Consider the following 16,762-nt stretch of genomic DNA (forward strand, 5'->3'; position numbering starts at 1 on the left):
CAGCGTTATGTGCAAGTGACGAGCAGGGAGCAGACCCACCCAGAGAGGGACGGCGAGGCCAGCTTCATTCTGGCCCCCTAAGCAGCTCAGTGCCGGGGATTGTGTACACTTCCTGAGCGGGTGGGGAAGGTGGGCAGCTTGAGAAGTCAGACCGTCTAAGTACAGAAGCCCAGATGTGTCGGGGAGATTCTAGCTGCTGCTTGGACCGGCCTCCCGGGACAGTGGCACGCGGTGACCCTGGCAATTCACGCAGACTAATTCACAAAGAGTAGTGAGTTCACAGGAGTACCTTCTTAAACCACCCTGATTGCTGTGAGCATGAAAGTACAACTCAGAGGCTAAGCCTGTGCTGTTCTCCCCAGAGAGATGGGGACCCGCCGGGGAGGTCAGAGCCTCGACCCCTCCTGTGGAGACAGGACAGGAAGAAATCAGCCTGTCCCCCTCCTCATGCCGGGCGGACCTCAAGCCCTGGGCTCCAGACCCGCAGGAGTTGTTTGTTTCCTTGTTGTCCAGTCCCGTCCACCTGGAGGCACGGCCTGTGCCCAGAGCTCACCGGCCAACACCCCCTCAGCCCCCGCCAGCCCCGACTCAGGCTCTGCTGCCCAAAGACCAGTCCGGAAGGTGCCCTGCTCCTTCCTCGCTTCAGGGCTCTGGGCACGAGGCTCTTCCTGGTCCTCTTCCCACCGTCCTTGCAGCGGCATCTTCCCTCCTGCCGGTCCCCCGCTCCCCGGGTGTCTGTCCCCACCTCCTCACAGACCCCACGGCAGCATCCATGTGCCCGGCCCCCCCGCCCCAAGAGGCCTTCCCCCCAATAATCACGGTGCTCCCAGGAGCCCAGTGTTCTAGAGTCTGGAGGACTGCATGGAGATGGCGGTAAGAGCGCTGTTCTTGGAAGCTGGGCCGTCCCTCTGTGAGCTGGAATTCTATAACCGCGTGATGCCAGAAGGACAGACGGATACAGATGACACACCGTTGAAGAGGACAGTCAGACGCCGTGAGGCCGTCTGCGAGGTGTGGCGGTCACTTGTTAAAATCATACTTTATCTCTATTCACGTACTAAAGTTTATCAAAAAATGTTCATGCACTAAACTGTAGACAGCTGTGCTACTTAAAATTGTTTCTAATAAACCAGAATTACGATACATCTGGATGTTGCATAGTATTCAATTTGGTCAAAATCAGTCAAGTCCAGCGAAATTTCTGATGAGGGGGAAAGAGAAGGACGCTATGGAAGGTGCAAAATAGTCTAATAAAACAGAGATGCCACAATGGTCGAAATGGGGGAAGCCACAGACACCGGAATGTACTTTTCTCAAAGCCAGGTTAGGAAAGGATTCTAACGCAGGCACACACGTGCATACACACACATGGGCAGTCTCTTCACACCGCCCCTTGGTGACTCTCCCCTGACATGAAAACACTACTGTGCACATTTAACCCCTCCCCAGTTATGGGGAAATAAGTCCCTGGAAATTAAAATTCACACAGCAGATAAATGAACCTCTGCCGATTATCTTATTTACTTAACAAGACAAGCTCTCTCTTCTACGGAAATGGCCGCCTATGGATGAGCCATAATGACCTGTGCGGCTTTCTCGGGGGGATGGGGAGAATAATCCAGCCCCTGGGCGATCTCAGGGAACGCCCTGGGTCTGCACGATGCCCTGAGGAGTTTGAAATGGGAGCGTCCTCGGGAAGACACGTGGTGTGCGTAGGGGTGGGACTGCTGAGATGGGAGGTGTAAAACCAGGAGCCCCCAGAGGAAGCAGAGCAGACCCCGTACCGTCAGGTCCCTCCAAGTGAGACGCTGTCCTTTCAGTTCCACCAGAACTGCCCTCCTACGGGGACGGCCTTGTTCAGCCCGAGAGCACTGATCTCCCAAGCACGGATCTCCTACCCATCAGTGGGACCTTCCTGAGGCCAGCGGGGCTGGTGGCCAGCTCTGGGTGTGAGACACAGAGGCTGTGGTAGGAGCCGGGGCCACCGGCTGGCCACCAGGAGCTGGAAGAGGTGAGGAAATTCACCACCCAGCCCGGCCAGCCTGCACCCCCGTCCCTGAGGTCAATGTCACCAGAGCTCTGCCAGGCGTCGCTGAGGCCCCGAGAGCCCCACACCCTTGATAGCAGGAAGGACGTTTGCTGTGTTCTCAAGGTCCAGTGCAATCACTGCCACCGAGATGCCAGTGTTTATATGCCGCGTGGTGCGGTGACCCAGTGGGTATTAACTGCTTGGCTCACCCCCAGGGGAAGATTGTTCGTGTTTAGAAAGTGCCCGTGATTCCCCTTTTTGAAGGTGGATGAGCGGGAATCATCAGTGGTATCGGAGGATGAGCCGGCCACGTGGGGAACCCTCGGCTTTGACGAAACGTGGTGGCCGCCCTCCTTCCAAACCAGGGCCACACGCGCTGCACTGCTCTGGCCGCGTCCCCCCAACCTCTGCCCTGCGCTGTGCAGTTCTGACCACCCGTGTCACACTGGCCACGCTGTGTCCCGCTTCTCTCCAGAGACCGTCCGCAATGAAAGGAGAAGAACCGGGCCTGGAGTCGGGGTCCTCCCCCTGCGTGACCAGGCTGTCCCCGTCCCTCCGCCCGCGTCTGGGCAGCGTCCCCAGGATGCCCAGAGGAGGCCAGCTGTATGCAGATGCGTGAGGGCCGCCAGCCAGGCTAGGTGCAGGCTGGTCCATGGCGCCCCAGATGCCATCGGCTGCGGGATGGCTACCCACCTGACCTCCTGCCTCTCTTCCTCTCCTTCCTGGAACGTGTTTGACCGCGTATGGAAAGGTTTGAATCCCATTTGTAAACCCTCCACACAGCTCCATCCCCGTGGCAGGTTCCCGTCCCCACGGTCGCTGAGGGCAGTGGGCACCACACCTGGGGCCTGAGCAGCAGAGATGCAGGGCCAAGCTCCCCGCAAGACTCTGGGCAGAATTTCCTCACCTCTTCCAGCTCCTGGGGTGCCGCCGGCCCGTGACTCTCCCAGGCTCTGCCCTGGTGTCACACGGCCTTCTCCTCTCCCTACAAGGCCTCATCCTAACCTCCTGATGACATCTGCAAACACCCTATTTCCAAACAAGGTCACATTCACGGGAACTGGGGGTTAGACGTCAGTATAGCTTTGGGGGGACACGGCTCAACCCACTACACCGAGGAATGACTCCAGGGGCACCTGGGTTCCCACCCTGCAACCCCATCATGGGAAACGGCAGCTCTGGGGGAGGGACAAGTGGTCCCCTTGCTTCGCTCCAAGCGGGAGGAAGCAGCAGTGACAGCAGCTCGTCCAGGGGCTCGGTTTCCTCATTTGTCCCCCGTGTGCTTTCCCCTGTGAACGACAGAGGGGTGATGAGAAGCAAACGAAGTAATTCTGGAAGAGGAAGCACAAAACTCCAGGTCAGTTAACTTGTGAGGGGCTGGTCGGAGGGACCCGGCAGGTGTCCTTGCAGCTGTGACCAGATGTGGACATGGGGAGGAGAGTGGGAGAGGCCGTGTCCCACTGCCCCCCGCCCAGGGCTCCCCACTCAAAGGTCCAACACTTCTCGGACAGGGTTCCAGCACATTCCACGGCCCAGAGGCTGGTCTCACTGAAAAGAAAATACACCCTGACTGACAACCTGAGTTTTGTGTGTACAGCTTCTTACAGGGGAAGTCATGACCCTGGCCTGACAGTCCCCGAGCGGGCACGGAGCGTGGCGTCGGATGCCCACGTGGGCCTGCAGGGGGACGTACACCTGGCGGCACAGGGCCTGGGCCCGGGGCTATTAAGGGTCCCTGAGTACCACCTGCTGGCTCGAGCAGGGCAGACGGAGGCAAAGGAAACGGGCGAGAAGAGTCTGGCCTCTTCACTGGCCGCGGTTCTTCGTGTGCACATCTAGAAATGTGCTAGTTACACAGCCAAGTCCTAAAGTGGAAGGATCCTGCTCTCAAATTAAAGTACCTCTTCCACGACTAAGGACCCTCATCAGGTCGGTCAGACACGCTGGATGGAAGGCCACGGGGGCACCTGGCGCCTTTGAAACAAACCGTCAGCAAGATGCGGGCCCTTCGGCCGGCACACCCTGCGGGCGCACCCGAGGAAAAAGGCTGGAGGCTGCTGCACACAGAGGTGGGAGGTCCAGCCCAGGGCCAAATAGGGGGCCAGGGCCCCGGGGGTCAGTTCCCAGGAGTAGCTAGCGCCTCCCCAAAGCCAGGGGGCAGGCCGACAGCCCAAGCCGGCGGCCACGGCGAGCCTGGGTCAGGGGCCCGTGACGGCCGCGGCGCCCACACCCAGGCCTCCCTGCCTCCGGGGCTTGCGGTGGGCGACGGGCCGGTGGCAGCCCTCACCGCTCAGGCCAGGAGGAGCGGCAGGCAGCCCCTCCACACAGCACCCCCCTGGCTCGGGGACGGTCACGCACCCCCGTCCGCTAACGGCCACACGGCGGGCTGCGTGTCCAGGCTAAACGTGGGCTGAGAAGCCGAGCCCCACTCGGGGGACCCTGGGTGACTCCACGTGGGGGCCCACGTCCAGCTCCCGCCCAGGGCATCCTCCCAGGGCTGCCGCCTCGCCTCATCTGTGCAATGGGAGCCCAGTCACGCTGTCCCTGCGGCAGCGGGAGGCTGAGGGAGCAGGGGCAGGATGATGGAGCGTCCGGTCCAGAGGCAGAGCCCGAGTCGCTCCCGCGCGCCCGCCGCCTCCGCCACCCCATCGCCGCGCCGCCTCGCCCGCTCCCGTGCCTGCTGGGCCTCACGGGGCAGGACGCGCGGCAGGGGCCCCGGATGGTCCAGCCACAGTGTCTGTCCGGGGGTGGAGACGGGCTGGACGGAGGAACCCGGGCGCTCTCCTTGCTCGGCCCACACCTGCCCTGGGGCAGGTCCTCCGCGGCTGAGCCAGATGCTGGTACAGGACCACCTGGCTGCCAGCGCCCCGGCTTCCAGTGCTTCTGGCTCTGCGTGACCCCCCCACCCAGTTCCCTTCCAGTTTTCAGCTCTCCCATCACTCGTGTGATAAAGGCCCCAGATTAAGCTCCCCTGCAGTGATCACTCAGAACAGCTTTCTGACCGGACTATTGTTATTATTCTCTCTAAACAGCAGGGCCGTTTGGGGGCTGCAGAGATGAACACGGGTGGGCTCCTACTTTCTAGGAGAGAACGTCCCAAAGTGGGATCCAGGGACCCCCTGCGGCAGTATCACTTGGGGGTTCTTACAAAATACTCCAATTCCCCAGTCACACCAGACCCACGAAACCTCAGCTCCTGGTGGAACTCCTGTCATCTGCATCTTATGAAGCCCCCCAGGGGATTCTTGGGCAAACCAAATTCTAGGAGTTTGCAATATAACAGGGAAAATAGGCTGTGAGTGCAGACATGGGGGAGGAACTCAGCAAAGGCAGCGGGTTTATTCCAGGTTCCACGCCAGCTGCCTGTGCGACCTTGGGACGGTCTGAACCTCGACCCTCTCTGTCCCCATCGGAGCAGCGAGGGGGCCTCAGTGATGGTGAAAATGTCCTGGCTCTGAAGCGTGCGTGGGTCTGTGGTCTCCGCCAGAGAGGAGCGCAGGGGTCGGCCCTCGGCCCCTCGTCCAGGCAGAGGTCTCGGACCACGCACGTAGAGTCTTCCTTACATGGCACCGTGAACGGGGAGATGGCACCTGCGTGCCGGGGACTGTGGGCTAGACGATCGCACTGGAAGCAAGTATTTATTCCAGTAACACCTGCCACTGGCCTACAGTGTGGATAAGACTAGTGTGACACGCTGCAGATAAATGCAGTCACGTGTCACCTGTCGCCCTGGGTCCTGTCCACACACAGGTCCTGCCGCCCCAGGCTGCAGGCAGAGCCCAGCTGCCCCCTCCCCTGGCCTCCCAGCTGGAACCCCCCATGCGGGATTGACACCCACTCCAGCTCCCGCCAACAGCTGGCTGCTGAGGAAGATCAGAGGGGAACATACAGGAGAAAGAGCCGGTAAGCTGGGTGCAGCCTCGGGGGGAAGTGGGGAGGAGCCGGGCGGACTCAACCTGGCATCACGGTGGGCACCCAGAGGGCCCTCTGGCTAGCTGCTCTCCTCCCCTGCTCAGCCAGCTCTGATTGCTTACTTTTTTTTAAAAGAAGTGCTTTAACATTTTAACTAGCTAAAGGTCTTTAAAAGACACATTTGTTGGGCTTCCCTGGTGGCACAGTGGTTGAGAATCTGCCTGCTAATGCAGGGGACACGGGTTCGAGCCCTGGTCTGGGAAGATCCCACATGCCGCGGAGCAGCTAGGCCCGTGAGCCACAACTACTGAACCTGCGCGTCTGGAGCCTGGGCTCCGCAACAAGAGAGGCCGCGACAGTGAGAGGCCCACACACCGCGATGAAGGGTGGCCCCCGCTCGCCGCAACTAGAGAGAGCCCTCGCACAGAAACAAAGACCCAACACAGCCAAAAATTAATTAATTAATTAATTAATTTTTTTAAAAAAAGACACATTTGTTGATAGTGGTACATCCACGTAACATAATACCAGGGAATAACCAAAACCTGTCATTTTACATGAAATCTGAAGGGGGGGATTGCAGGACAATGTACATTGTAGATTTTGTTACTTATGCTAAATAATATTTTGTTTATATATAAATATACAATTAAATGTTATATATGTATATATACATATACATACATGTGTATGTACATGCACGTGTGGTACGTACGTGCGTGTCTTTGTGAATCCACTAGAAGCTCCAGGATGGAGAGGTCCTAGCTTTGTGAGATGGGAACGGAGGGAGGGAAAGTTTCCACTTTTATGCCCCGTACTTTTTTTTTTTTTTTTTGAAGAAAATAGATTTATTAGTTAACTTATAAAGAGATTAAAGAGCTGGAAACAAGTATTAAAAAGGAATTTGTGCCTTTATTAGAATGGTGTTAGGCTTTAAATATACCAATTTGGGTAATGAAATTATTCATTTTTTAATAAGAAATGACACTACAGAACTGCAATACTGGTCAAACAGTCTTGTCTTTACTTTTCCTTTAAAGTGAGAAGCAGAATGCGAGTAATCAGAAAGCACGAGCAGCCATCAGTTAATCCAAGATACCAGCTTCTTAGTTCCAAAGGCACTTGCAAAGAAAACCATTGCGGGGCACAGGGTATGGAAGCACTTCCAATAACTGGAGTCCCATGTGTGTGTGTGCACTCCAAGTCTCATAGGCTACTTTATGTATTTATCCTTTACTTGGTCACTTTTTTCCCCACAAATACAGTTTTTCTTTGACTTTTTTCCTCATAGTATAAAAAGCACAAAATATAAACAAGCTGTTGCATTGCACACTTCAGAGTGTACAATTCAAGCATTACAGAGCTATCGACATACTGATAAATCCCATCAAATCTTGGGTAATTCAATAATGTACAAAATACCAGGGCACAGAAAGAACTAAAACCCACTTCTTTTTGTTACACATAAGATTCAAATATTCAATCTAAAGAAAAACACTTAATCATTTTGGCTCTCCTCTACATTCGCATGTCGATACCCTTATTAAAATATTCCTGTATTATTATGTTTCGTCTTATTATTTCAAGTTAGGTTTATAACCTCAAAACCAGCCATCCAGACAAAGCAGGTAATCAGAAAGATTATTTCTTCCTCACCTCCCTAACCCCAATAACTATGAAGCCAATTCTATGACATGACTCCAAACTGGATTGTGATGACAAATGCTAGGTCCAATTTCTTCATTATCCTTTTTGGTGTGGCATTCTTGGTAGAACTCAGGTGTGGAAGCCAGCATGGATCCTCCAAACTGCATATCGCTGCGTGTGGTGTGTAATGACTTGTACGTCAATAGGTTTGGGCTTCAATCTACCACCACTCAATTCCTCACTTAATTTCAGCCTGGCATCTACAGTTCTTTTCAAATCTCTTTGCAAGCGACGTCCGAAGTCCCTGAACATGGCTGAACCTCCAGAGAGGGCAATATTCTTGTAGAGAGGACGTCTGACATCAATAGGATAATTCTGAACTACTTCATCTACAGCTTCTGAGATAGGCTAAGTCTGGATTAGCAAACTCTGGATGAAAAGAAATTTCAGGTCCCAAGAATCTCTCATATCCAACATCAATGGAAAATTCTTTCTTTGAGATAGCATTGATTCCAGTATACTGTTTAATCCACTTTGATCCATCTGTATCATACTTAAATTCTTTTACTAAATCTGGGCAGACATAACTATAGCGCTCCTTTACTGCCTTAGCAGTTTCCAAGGATTGCTCTGAAGGAATTCCTACTTCTCGGTCTCTCAGCAATTGCTGAATAAAATAGGTTATATCTCGTCCTGCGATTGGAATGTGCTTAATATAGCTGCCAATCACATACCCTTCAGCCACAGGGATGACATGAGTGACACCATCTCCACTGTCTATTACCGTACCGGTCAACGTCCGTTCTCCTACTTGTCTGGAGGTCCAGGATGCAGCTAAGGCAAGAACAGCCTGTACAGCAATGTACTGGCCTGGAACACTGAAGGACTCAAACATTATTTCAGCAGTATATTCCCTGTTTTCTGGAGTATTCAGTGGAGGTTCAGTCAAAAGAAGATAATGGTCTTCAGGTTCTGCCCTTAACTATTTAAAGATCACTTGCTCCATAAACCTTTCCATCAAGTCCCAATCGTCAACGATACCATGGCGGATTGGCTGCTTTGTTGCATATGTAGGTTGTTCTATTGCTTCATCACCAATGAAGAAGTCTAGGTCATCAACACCTTTCATCACCCTCCTTTGAGCTTGATCACCCACTTCTGCTGACTCCTTAATAGCAATACAGGAAGAGATGATAGCCTGTGGTTCCCTATTTCCGGCATATCCTAGTTGTGTATACCCCGTGCCACGGCCCACCCCACGGGCTGCCAGCCGTCCCGCCATCTTCCTCCTCGCCTGCGGCTGCCACTGCTGCCGGCTGGGGCCAGGGATGGGCGGCGAGAGGTAGAAGCTACCTGACCAACCTCGGCCGGGCCACCCTCTCCGTCGGGGGGGCGCCAGGAAGCCAAAGCAGCAGCGAGAGAGCTGCAGGCTCGGTCAGCGGCTACCGCATCCTCAAGCCTGGTGGGCAGTCCCCACCCTGCCCCCCACGGCCTCCTCCCCCCCCCTCTCCCCCCTCCTCACTCCTGTCCCCACCCTACAACTTCTTCCCATCCCGCCGCCTTTCCCGGGGAAGCCAAGGTGGCCTGCAGTGGCGACGCCCCGGCCAGGCCAGCTATCCCCCATACTTCTTCAGGGGCCTTGGTTCTTTACTATGAAAATGTATTTCTTTGGTATTTTGTCATCAATAAAACGAATTTTGTGCCCCCCACATTACATCGATATTATTTCATATACATTATCTGAAAAAGAAAACCCCATGAGCGGCTGGTATAAGAGGAGCCTGAAAAGCTCACAGACTTGGAGTGGAAATTGGGAAGACCTGTGTGTAGAAAACATCCGTGGCTTTCCCCCCGGCAATCCCATCCCTCAGCTGATATCCTAGAAAAATTATCAACGTGCACAAAAGTTGTTGGCAGAAATGTTCTTCCCAGCATTGTCTGGGAATCTACATTTTCCTTTAGAGAAGGATGGACCCACAAAGGTTGGTGTCTTCGCCCCAGGGATCCCACTCCAGCAGGAACCAAAAGAGGAAGAACTAGAACTTCCTGACCCAAAATGGGCACCTATCAAAACCACAGTGCTGAGAGGAGAAAGCAGGGAGAAGAGATCTGGGCAGGAACAGAATGATACCACTTATACAAAAGTTTTTAAAAAACATGCAAAACACTACTGCCCATTATTTATAAATACGTTTGTACATAGTAAAATTATAAAGGCAGTCATAGGAATGACAAACACAAATTCGGAATTTGTTCTCCGCTCAGAAAGGGATACCTTGGTACTTCCATTGTATCTGCAAAATTCACCTTCTTTGGCTGGGAAGGATGCCCTTTCTATTTTAGTTGTATTGTCATGTCTGAAGTATTCTCTTCTTTTAAAAGTCCTTTCAAGACACAGGACTTATTTCAGTGATCACTTTGCAACATATATAAATGTCGAATCATTACGCTGTACACCTGAAATTAACGTAATGCTGCATGTATGTCAGTTATACTTCAATTTTTTTTAAAAAGGAATACCATTGACGAATTCATCCGGGGAGGGGCCCGGGGCTAGCGTGCGCTGGGATGGAGTTGATGCTGACGATGAAAGCTTTGGGTACAGACAGAGGTGACGGCCACACAATACTGTGATGTGTTCAATGCCGCTGAGTTGTGCACTGCAAATGGTGAAGGTGATAGATACTGTGTGTGGACATTTTTCCTTCATAAACAAAGGAGAAGCAGCTGTGCACTTAGGGATGCAAAGTCAGACGCACTCCCCGGTCTTAAGATTCAAAAAACAAAGTCCTAAAGGCCCCACACTCTTCTGGAAGCTGAGACGGAGCGTGGAAGCCTCTGCCTGCAGTGACGACCGGTAGACACAGGACCTCGAAGGCGTCCGCCCTGCCCGGCCCTGCGGCGTCCGCTCTCTGAGGACACACATCTGCTCACACCCAGAAACACACTGCTCATCACCAGCCCTGGGAAGGACTCCAAGCAGTGGTGATCCCTCCCCACGTGGTCCTGGGTGGAGGTGACACTGGCCGGCTGTGCCATCGATGTCCCCGGCCTGTGCCTCCCTCCCTACCCGGAAAGAGAAGCCTCTGGAACAGTCAGGCCACAAAGGAAGAAGGAGGCGGCTGGTGTGTGGGGTGGAGGGGCTCTTCCCTGAGCTGGAACCAGGAGCCAGGCTGGGAATCAGACGGGCGGAGGGGTAAATAGGCAGGTCGCACGGGGAGTTCCCACACAGTGGCCTGGGAGCTGCCACCTAAGGGGTCGCCCCGTCAGACCGTCCCCTTGGAGCCCAGACGCCGGCACAGCCCCATCAGGGCCCGGCTGCACACGTGCTCCAGCTGCCCGTTACCAAGCCCTAACTTTAAGTAACCACGGGAATACTAATGCACTAACCCTCAAGAAAACCCAGCAAGGTAGGTGTTAACACTTCCCCACTTTACAGATGAGGAAACCAAGGTCCCCCTCTAGTTTGTGGGGCTCGGGGTTGCGAACCCTGACAGCTGCGTTGCAGAGCCCACACCTTTGACCACGGCCAATGCCGGCTGTCCATAAAAATGTATGGAGCAAATTGTGGGCCGAGGCACCAGTTCTCCCAAGTTCCCCATTTCTACAAAGATCAGCCTGAGAGAGGGACACACATCAGTTCTCTTTTCCCGTCACTTCCATTCTAACATGTATGTAATTCACGGGCAGTTAGCATGCAGCCTCCCAGCAAGGCCACAGGAGAAGCCCTTAGATGCTGGAGGAGGGAGGGGGAGGGAGGGTTCAAAGGCAAGGGGGATCTCCCGGCGCCTGGGGACCATCCAGGCACTCAGGAGACAGAGGGTGTTTGTGGGAGGACGATGAAGGGCCTGATGGCCGCAGAGGGTCAGAGGGAAGGGGCAGCAGGTGACAGGGGTCCCAGGACAATAGAAAGGATCGCAGTCCTGCCCCGAAGGAGGCACTTGGTAGATACTTGTTGAACAAAGGACTGTGTTTAGGCTTATGTTTGGAAGCTTATATCCAAGATCTGAGCCCTCTTGGCATGAAAAGAGCACTAAACTAGCAACCAGAAAACACAGTCCCTCATGCCGGTGGGACAAAAACCAGTCCAGTCTCCGGGCCCCTCTGCATCCGGGGTGCGGTCGAGTGTGAGGCTCATGAGGGCCCCTTTGACCCTGATGTTCGGCCTTCCTGTGAGTCACTCCAGCCCCAGTGGTTTGTCAGCGAGGCTCCCGGGGAAGCCAGAGAACAATCAGAGGCGAAGGGGAGAGACCAGGGCCCGCGGGTTCCGGGCCTGAAGGAGGAGGCCCTGTGACACCCAGCAAAGGGTGACTCAGGCAGTATTTTTCCAGTGTGGCGGCCGGAAATGTCCCCAGCCACGCAGCACCTGTATCAATCGGCGTTTGCACGGTGTGGCAGGGTTCAGATCTTGCCCCTTGTCATGAAAACAAGTAAAATTCCAGGTCAAGTCCAGTCCTGCCTGCAGAGAAGAATCAGGGCTCGCTGGTTCATTTGGTTTGAGTCACCACCGGCATCCTCCAAGAGGTCATGATTCATGGCCATGTTATTTAGGGAAAGAGTCGCAAAGCCATCAAAACGCGCCTTCCTCTGGTCCGCCTCCAGCCCCTGCCTGGCCGTCGCTGGAGCCTTTGTTTCACGGTAATGACACAGCCAAACCTCGGTTACTTGCACGGGACAAATGGGGGTCTCCAATAGCCAGAATACTGCCGCATTCAAGTTGTAGGGCTAAGAGGTAACTCAGCACCAGTTCCAGGTGCCTGGGGCTCCTCACAGAGTGGGTTCGAGCTCTGAGCCCTGGCAGGACCGCAAAATGGTTTTCTCAGCATCCCCGGCAAGGCCTGGCCAGATCCTCGGGGCCCCCTAAGCCAGGACGGACAGGCTCGGCAGCAAACGCCCCGTCCTTAACCCTGAGCAAACCCACGCTCCTCCTCCTGCCCTACGACAAAGGCTTTATTATTATTGTCTTTCCTTATAACCAGGAGAGTTCAAGCTCTTCCTGATCCTTCTGAAGTCAGACTGCCACCAACTCCCAAAAGAAATGACATTTGAATGAATGTATTTGGGGGAAAACCCAAAAGAAAGAATCCTGAAGAACGGCTTTTGTCTGCTTATGGGACCGGATGAATAGAAAATCTTTCTAACTATGTGGCTATCAAACCCAATAAAAGTGAAATATTCACCGTAAGAGATCTTCCATTTTATTCTGAGAAGCTTTTTTTTTTTTGAACTCATCATTTTAAACCCAAATGGGACAGAACCTGGTTCCATTCATTAAATACTATGACAGCTTGTACTTACAGCTAACTATTAGCACCTAGAATCTAACACACTGAGGTAGTGTCGTTTTATATCAAAAGTTCAGTTCCTTCTTAGAAATAAAGAAGAAAATGAATAGACTCAACATACAAATATAAAATGTCTATAAAATAAAACATCTAAAAATTAAATGTCTTGAGAAAATGCTTGCAACACATGTAATAAAGGAAGGTGAATACTCACTGAAAGAAAATCTATGGAAATAACAACTAAGATGACAGAAAATTAGGACAGGAAAGAGAATTGACCAAAAAAAAAAAGAAATACAAGTGGCTAATAAAAGTTAACTTTCTTAGTTTAAAAAAAAATGCCATTAAGACAGCAAGGCAGTGTTTGCCTGACTGAGCCAAGGCCTGTGCCCACAGCCCTACGGGTGCCCAAGAACAAAGTTCCCATAAACTTTCTGCAAAATAATTTGATGGCATTCGCCAAAGACCTTTGAAAACATTTATGTACTCTGGTCCAACAGTTCCACTTCTAGAACTCTATCCCAAGGGATCAACTAAAAAAATGCTAATAAAAACATAATATTCTGTTGACAAAGATGGGTATCAAATACTTGTTTGTAAATAGAGAAAAATTTAAACCAGAGAAGCAAATCCAAGTCATAGAATATTATTCAGCCATTACAAAATCCTGTTGACAAGGCTCTCTTAATGACCTATATGGGAAAAGAATCTAAAAAAGAGTGGATATATGTATACGTATAACTGAATCACTTTGCTGTACATCTAAAACTAACACAACATTGTAAATCAACTATACTCCAATAAAAATTTTTTAAAAAAGAATCTCTAAGAGTATAGGAAATTCATAGGATAACACCTGAAGTAAAAAAAAGGAAGAATACTATGTTTTAATAGGCTATACGCATAGCCACTTTAAAATATATCTGAGGGGAAAACTGGAAAGAAACATGGATGATCAGAGCGGTTGTTACTGTGTCTTTGATTTTACTCCTTTCTCTCACTTTTTAAATTTTATTATGTTTTCAAAATAGTCTATAATCCACACACAGTATTTTTACAATAATCAACATTCTTTTTGAAAGCTCTGCTATTAGGCATTAACCCTCAGTCTCCTAGGCACTGGTGTGGGGTAGCATCCTGAGAGCTGTGAGGAGTGGTTGGTCCTCCAGACTTGGCATCAGGGACACCCCAGAGACACAGGAAGACCCCCCAGTCCAGCTCTGCCCTCCATGCCCAGCTGCACCTGCCCACCCCCGGCCCCCTCGCCCTCTGGAAGCACGGGAGGCACTAATGCGTTTGCGCCTCTCCCTCTACCGGACTCTGTGACCCTGGCTGCAGGTGTGACCCTGGGTGCAGGTGTGACCTGTAGCTGAGCGTCCAGCCCCTTGCGTGGTCCCTGGAACGTAGCAAACACTCAGTGGGCAGGTGCTGAACGGACGCACCACATGTCGCAGACACGAGATGATTTCCCGTTGACTGCACGTGAGCGAGAACCGTGAGGACGAGAAGGGAGCTGGCAGGGGACCGTGGCTCTCAGGACTTGCTCCCACACGCCCAGGGACTGGACAACACTTCCAGCAGCAACCTCGTGGGTAGGGGGGACACCTCCCTCTTTATCCCACAGGCCGGCTTCTGGGGCGGTGGCCTCCCCCTCATCCCACCGCTGGACCTGCTTCATTCCAGTAAGGAAGTGAGAAACAGAGTAATCTCCCAAAGTGTCTGGGTCCCCACCTCCCTGGGGTGATGAAACCTCTGGCGTCCCCTCCTGCCCGGCCCTCAGGCTGCTCCACTGGCTGGTTTAAAAAGATGCTCTTAGGGCAGGAGCGAGGTCCTGGGACCACGGCAGGCGGGTCCTCCAGCCCCCAGACCCAGACACCCACCACTGCCTTACATGACAAGTTCTTCACAGAGGGCCCATTCCCCCCACCATGAAAAGAAATTTAGACACACAGTCTGATAATAATATTTTAAATCGAGTCTATTCTGGTAAAACCAAGACCAGGATTATTAAATTTGTATCCCCCATAAAATTTAGAAAGCAAGAAATAAAAAAGCAAGTTCATTTCCTTGGTTGTTAGATCGAGGAAAGATACAAGCGACAGGCAGTTTTTTTCTGTAAATAGTTAAATTCACAAAAATCTTGTCACCCTCCACAGAAATAAGGTAAAACTGGATTATTTTCACCTTGTTGCCATCCCAGAAGGTGCATTTTTCTCAGCAGCGTCAAGTACGACCCTATGTACTGCAGCCTGGTGTTTTGGTGGCTAATGGGCGGCCAAGTGAAGGTTTTTGTTTAAGAGGAAGTAACTCAGATCGCATCTTAAATCAGCGTATGCAGCTCCACTGACTTTTGTCACTGTCATAAAATGCACTAGCATTGTTGTCACATGATAAACAACGGTTCAGGGGCCTGACACTAAGCTAACTTTTACATCACCATCTAATTCCTTATCCCGGGTGATAGTCCAACAATGCCCGGTCCCCACCCCCCGCTGGATCCCACACACCCTTTGTTTAAATACCATCCGGGTCCAAAGCCAAAAGTCAGGAAATGCCAAGTCGGGCGGATTCTGGGTAAGTCAGAGCCTCTAAAAGGAAAATCAAAGACAGCACAATGCGGAGTGAAAGTGCCATCCACTCTACCTGTGAATTTCCTGAATTTCCTCGGTTTGAGTGAGTTACCAAAAATATCACTGGCAAGTACTGTTGAGCGCTGAAAAAAGCTGGCTTGTGAAAGATGAGGGAAAGTCCATATTTTCTCCCTTTGATAATCCCTGAATACTTCTTAGGATTCTTAGGAAAATAGTTTTGCAAATGCTCTGAGGAACGTGATCTGATTACTTCCGGGCTTTTAGAACAATTTCCGGGTGACTTTATGTAAATAAAAGCAGGTAATGCTGCTCTGGTAAAGGAAGAACAGCCCCAAAGAGCAGGTGTGATCTTATTCATCCCACTTGAACTAGCTGCTTCTATGAGAAGACAAGAAAAAAAAAAAAAAAGACACTCTCCTGCCCTCCGGAATTTGCCCGTAACTAGAACCCAGAAAGTTTTTAGGAAAAAGCTAGTCCTATGATACCTGCATATTCACGAAACACCTACTGTGTGCCCTGAATTGTGCCAGGTGCTGGATGCCACAATGAACTCCCACGGCCCCTGCCCTCCCAGGACCCACCCACAGGAAGGAGAAAGAGAGGGCTGTAGGCACGGCTCAGCCTCAGGGGCACAGCCTGCAGGGAGCAGGGGAGGGCTCTATCTTACACTTCCTCAAGGTCGTAAAAGTACAACCAATTTCATAACAAAACAGTGACATTACTGCCCTCCAAGATGTCAGCTCTGTGACGGAAGGGATGTTCATTTTCTACCACTGCATCTCAGAATTTAGGGGGGCATCTGGCATACAGCGGGTTCTTAGCAAATATATGTTGAGTAAATAAATACAGTGTCTTGCAAATTATCAGGCTACCTAGGGAATATTTTGAACTATGGGTTTATGCTTATGAAAGGAAAATACCTAAAACACTTCTGGGCTCAAAATAAAAGGGAGGTGGGGAGACAGCCAGAAAGGATCACTGTATCCTGAGTGTATCATAACCATTCCGGCATTTCAGTTAGGATGAAGACGCTACATGGACACTAATTCTACCATCACGGTGGAAGATTTCTGTGACCCTTTTTCCATTTTTCCTTGTGGAAGAACCCATGCTAGTAACAGATTTAACCATTTAGGTATTTTAATTCTGTGTTAACCCATAAAAGAAATTGCTCCAGGTCCCCTGCCCATCACCATTTAATAAATCAACAGGTCCATTTCAGTGGCCTGATGTAATGGCCTTTATGAACACTGGCAGAGTCGTGACCACTTAACCAGTGTCATTAAGCAATACCTTGC

At 51.6% G+C, this 16,762-nt stretch overlaps 1 pseudogene; it reads right to left on the reverse strand.

Annotated features, from left to right (window-relative positions):
• Positions 1-4,562: 4,562 nt before the first annotated feature.
• Positions 4,563-8,870, reverse strand: LOC132372202 (actin-related protein 3-like; annotated as a pseudogene).
• Between the last annotated feature and the right edge of the window lie 7,892 nt (positions 8,871-16,762).

The sequence above is a fragment of the Balaenoptera ricei genome, chromosome 9 (genome assembly GCF_028023285.1).
Source record: "Balaenoptera ricei isolate mBalRic1 chromosome 9, mBalRic1.hap2, whole genome shotgun sequence".
Taxonomy (NCBI): domain Eukaryota; kingdom Metazoa; phylum Chordata; class Mammalia; order Artiodactyla; family Balaenopteridae; genus Balaenoptera; species Balaenoptera ricei.